At 40.8% G+C, this 6,000-nt stretch overlaps 1 protein-coding gene across 3 annotated transcripts in view; it reads right to left on the bottom strand.

Moving 5' to 3' along the window:
• The window catches only part of ssbp4 (single stranded DNA binding protein 4), a 391,987-nt gene extending 386,642 nt beyond the window's left edge, over positions 1 to 5,345 (bottom strand). For all 3 annotated transcript variants that reach the window (XM_061888820.1, XM_061888818.1, XM_061888819.1), the window contains exon 1: positions 5,189 to 5,345. The gene's annotated coding sequence lies outside the window, so the exon portion shown is untranslated. The remainder of the gene's footprint in view (positions 1 to 5,188) is intronic.
• Between the last annotated feature and the right edge of the window lie 655 nt (positions 5,346 to 6,000).

Genomic DNA, 6,000 nt, shown 5'->3' on the forward strand with positions numbered 1-6,000 from the left:
CAACTGAAGATAAGCCACAAAGCCAAAACTCATATAACGCTTGCTCACACACAAGCACAACACAGGGCACATGTGTCATATTACTAATGTGATTTGTCCTACAGCTAGTTATTAATGGTAACCACCGCCTTGCAGAATTTAAATCTATAAGAACACTCGAAATAAAGCGAGTACCCACAATACACTCACACACAATCCACCTCACATATGTCGTATCACTAATGTGATTGTGTGACACACCAGTTACTGATGATAACCACCATCTTGCCTGATAGAAATAAACAGAACAACTGGAGATAATCCATAAAACCCATATTACGCTCGCTCACACACAAGCACAACACAGCGCACATGTGTCATATCATTATTGTGGTTTCTCCTTCAGGTAGTTATTAATGATTATTACCACCTTGCATATTTTAAATCTATAAGAACACTTGAAATAAAGCTAGTACCCACAATACACTCACACACAATCCACCTCACATATGTCATATCACTAATGTGATTGCACTTCACACCAGTTATTGATTATAACCACCATCTTGCCTGATAGAAATTAATAGAACAACTGGAAATAATCCACAAAGCCAAAACCCATTTTACGCTCGCTCAAACACGAGCATAACACTGGGCTTATGTGTCAAATTATTAATGTGATTTCTCCTATTGCTAGTTATTAATGATAACCACCACCTTGCAGAATTGAAATCTATAGGAACACTCTAAATAAGGCTAATTCCCACAATACACTCACACGTAATCCACCTCAAATATTCATGTCGTATCACTAATGAGATTGCGCATCACACCAGTTATTGATGATAACCACCATCTTGCATGATAGAAATGAACAGAACAACTGGAGATAATCCACAAAGCCAAAACCCATTTTACGCTTGCTCACACAAAAGCACAACACAGGGCACATGTGTCATATCATTAATGTGATTTCTCCTTCAGGTAGGTATTAATGATAACCACCAGCTTGCAGGTTTGAAATCTATAGGGAATACTCGAAATAAAGATAACACCAACAATACACTCACGCAGTATCCACCTCACATATATGTTACATCACTAATGTGATTGTGTGTCACACCAGTTATTGATGATAACCACCATCTTGCATGGTATAAATTAAAAGAACAACTGGAGATAAGCCACAAAGCCAAAACCCATATTACGCTCGCTCAGACACAAACACAACACAGCGCACATGTGTCATATCATTAATGTGATTTTTCCTTCAGCTAGTTATTAATGATAACCACCTCCTTGCATGATTTAAATCTATAAGAACACTCCAAATAAAGCTAGTACCCACAATACACTCACACACAATCCACCTCACATATGTCATATCACTAATGTGATTGCACTTCACACCAGTTATTGATGATAACCACCATCTTGCATGACAGAAATGAACAGGACAACTGGAGATAATCCACAAAGACAAAACCCATATTACGCTCGCTCACACATGTGCACAACACAGGGCAAGTGTCATATTAATAATGTGAGTTATCCTACAGCTAGTTATTAATGGTAACCACCACCTTGCAGAATTGAAATCTAGAGGGAACACTCAAAATAAAGCTAGTACCCACCTCACATATTCATGTCATATCACTAATGAGATTGCGCATCACACCAGTTATTGATGATAACCACCATCTTGCATGATATAAATGAACAGAACAACTGGAGATAATCCACAAAGCCAAAACCCATATTACGCTCGCTCATACACGAGCACAACATAGGGCACATGTGTCATATCATTAATTTGATTTCTCCTTCAGCTAGTTATTAACGATAACCACCACCTTGCATAAATTAAATGTATAAGGACACTCGAAATAAAGCTAGTACGCACAAAACACTCGCACAGTATCCACCTCATATATATGTCATATCACTAATGTGATTGCGTGTCACACCAGTTATTGATGATAACCACCATATTGCATGATAGAAATGAACAAAACAACTGAAGATAATCCACAAAGTCAAAACCCATATTATGCTCGCTCACACATGTGCACAACACAGGGCACATGTGTAATATTACTAATGTGATTTCTCCTACAGGTAGCTATTAATGATAACCACCACCTTGCATAATTTTAATCTATAAGAACACTCGAAATAAAGCTAGTACCCACAATACACTCGCACAAAATCCACTTCAAATATATGTCATATCCCTAATGTGATTGTGTGTCACACCAGTTATTGATGATAACCACCATCTTGCATGATAGAAATGAACAAAACAACTGAAGATAATCCACAAAGCCAAGACCCATATTACGCTCACTCACCCACGAGCACAACACAGGATACGTGTCATATTACTAATGTGATTTCTCCTACAGCTAGTTATTAATGGTAACCACCGCCTTGCAGAATTTAAATCTATAGGGAATACTCGAAATAAAGATAACACCCGCCATACACTCACACAGTATCCACCTCACATCTATGTTATATCACTAATGTGATTGTGTGTCACACCAGTTATTGATGATAACCACCATCTTGCATGGTAGAAATTAAAAGAACAACTGGAGATAATCCACAAAGCCAAAACTCATATAACGCTTGCTCACACACGAGCACAACACAGGGCACATGTGTCATATTACTAATGTGATTTCTCCTACAGCTAGTTATTTATGGTAACCACCGCTTTGCAGAATTGAAATATATAGGGAACACTCGAAATAAAGCTAGTACCCACAATACACTCGCACAAAATCCACCTCACATATATGTCATATCACTAATGTGATTGCGCATCTAACCAGTTATTAATAATAACCACCATCTTGCATGATAGAAATGAACAGAACAACGGGAAATCATCCACAAAGCCAAAACCCATATTACGCTCACTAACACACGAGCACAACACAGGGCACATATGTCATATCCTTAATGTGATTCCTCCTTCAGCTAGTTATTAACGATAACCCCCACCTTGCATAATTTAAATCTATAAGAACACTCGAAATAAAGCGAGTACCCACAATACACTCACACAAAATCCACCTCACATATATGTCATATCACTAATGTGATTGCGCATCACACCAGTTATTAATAATAACCACAATCTTGCATGATAGAAATGAACAGAACAACTGGAGATAAACCACAAAGCAAAAACCCATATTACGCTCGCTCACACACGAGCACAACACAGGGCACATGTGTCATATTACTAATGTGATTCCTCCTTCAGCTAGTTATTAATGATAACCCCCACCTTGCATAATTTAAATCTTTAAGAACACTCGAAATAAAGCGAGTACCCACAATACACTCACACACAATCCACCTCACATATGTCATATCACTAATGTGATTGCGCATCACACCAGTTATTAATAATAACCACCATCTTGCATGATACAAATGAACAGAACAACTGGAAATCATCCACAAAGCCAAAACCCATATTACGCTCGCTCACACACGAGCACAACACAGGGCACATGTGTCATATCATTAATGTGATTCCTCCTTCAGCTAGTTATTAATGATAACCACCACCTTGCAGAATTGAAATCTATAGGAACACTCGAAATAAAGCTAATACTCACAATACACTCACATGCAATCCACCTCACATATGTCATATCACTAATGTGATTGCACTTCATACCAGTTATTTATGATAACCACCATCTTGCATGATAGAAATGAAAAGAACCACTGGAGATAATCCACAAAGCCAAAACCCATATTACGCTCGCACACACATGTGCAAAACACAGGGCACATGTGTCATATTACTAATGTTATTTCTCCTACAGCTAGTTATTAATGGTAACCACCGCCTTGCAGAATTGAAATCTATAGGGAACACTCAAAATAAAGCTAGTAGCCACCTCACATATTCATGTCATATCACTAATGAGATTGCTCATCACACCAGTTATTGATGATAACCACCATCTTGCATGATAAAAATGAACAGAACAACTGGAGATAATCCACAAAGTCATGAGCCCAGCAGTGCGAGTGCTATGAAGAGTGATCGGTCGGTCAAACAGGAGACAATCAATCCGTCATGTGACCAGTCTGAACCATAACACTACTTTGAGAAATTAGCATTTGTTTGGTGACACACAATGAACACATTCATTCATTTGACTCGATCGGGAGAGAACCCGCACGTATCAATGTGTTACTTTTCGGGCGGGCGCAAACAGGTGTGAGTAAACTTGGCGGCTTCTGATGCAATATTAAGGCATACGCAGGTTCAAAGGTCACCTGTGTCAGGCTGCTCACAGGGGCCACCTGGGAACAGAACACACGTGTGCACAAACACCTCCATTCTCAATCAGACCCGACTAGGCAACAAGACAAACTGCTACACTTGTAGGAGGTGCCCAGTGACAGGGATGGCACTCCATGCTCAGGGTAAAAATAGGTGACCAGGGGGGGTGCAAGGGTTTTTGCACCAGCACCTTGTCACAAGTGTTCGAATCCCAACTTTCTGCAGAGCAGAGTGTATAATTGCAACTTTTGGGTTTAAAATGAGTTGTGCAGAAAGCAGTGCACAGGAACAAGTTTTTTTTTTGTTTTTTTTTATTATTAAGAGTCTACAGGTCAGACCCAAAATGTTTTTTGTGCAGAAATCAGTGTCCAAAACAAGCAATCTAGTAAGTTTTGGCATGTTTTGGAGCCATGGAGACCACAATGGTGGGGTTTTTTAAAGCACCCCTCTGCACGATAACAGTACATGAGGTCCAGATTTGGGCATGAAAACGTCCAAAAACAGGCTGCGGGATCCCGCACGCGTGCATTCAAAAGCGAGCTTGGTGAAAGTTTACCGGGACAAAAAAAAAAAAAAAAAAACTTTTGACTCCTTCACGCACTCGGGTCCTGCCACAGTCCAAACATGCAAGATGCTCAACTTTACTCGCCAACACAAAAAGGCGCAGCTCGCCGCCAGAGTTGGCTTTTTTAAAAAATAAAAAATAAAAATAACGCATTTAAAAAAAAAAAAGTACAAAAGTTGTTACATGCGCGCCCCTAAAAATGCGCGCACGCCCCCGGGGGTTAAAAATGACACTCGCTAGTTTGAGAAAGTTCCATCCGCGCGGCGTGCGTCCCAGGTAAAACGCGCACAATTTAAACAAGGGAGGGGGGGAAAAAATGTAGGACTTACTTTTCTCTCGCTTGGCTGTCGGAAGGGACCACGGCTCCTTTACCTTTGGCGTACATGCTGGGTTCTGTTTTAAGACTTTTGCCCCACTCAACACCTGTCAAAGAAAGCAGCCAGGAAAACGCTCCATCTCCATAGCTACCCCTTCAGTGTTTTTCCTCCCCCCCCCCCTCTCACCCTCCTCCTCCCTTCTTCCTCCCCCCTCCTCCTTCTCGCCTCCCTCCTCCCTCTCTCTCTTTCTCTCTCTCTCTCACTTTTTTTTCTCTTTTTTACATCTCCAACATTGGCCACAAATCAGGCACAGTTTCTATCGGGGGGACTTGAAACCGTCCTCAACTGGATTTTTTTTCTCTCCCCCCCCCCCAACCCCTCCCTTCTCCTCGCCTCAACCGGCTGTTCCACAAGCCTGCATTTCCTCCCTCCGCTGAGCACGCGGTGGGGGCTTCTTAAAGGGATACACACACTGTTGTTTTTTTTTGTTGTTGTTTTTTTTTTACTGACCCCGACTAACATGACGTGTTTAAGTTTTGGAAGTTTGTTGTTGTGAGCTAACATGGCAACTGAGCGCTAATATCAAAACAATGTGCTTTAAAGAAGATTCAACAATATATTTTGTATTGTGGTGGTCCCGTTTCGACTCTGCATGTCCTCATAATGTTCATAGGAGAGCTGCAACCTTTCCCAGTTGACGTTTTTGGGGTTAAAAGGTGGGAGTTCACCCTGGAATGATCACTGTTCAATCATCAAGTGCTTAATATTACAGAATCAGCATCACAGGAGAGCTGGAGCCTATCCCAGTTGACTTTTTGGGGTAC

This window comes from Nerophis ophidion, linkage group LG26 (assembly GCF_033978795.1).
Source record: "Nerophis ophidion isolate RoL-2023_Sa linkage group LG26, RoL_Noph_v1.0, whole genome shotgun sequence".
Classification (NCBI taxonomy): Eukaryota; Metazoa; Chordata; class Actinopteri; order Syngnathiformes; family Syngnathidae; genus Nerophis; species Nerophis ophidion.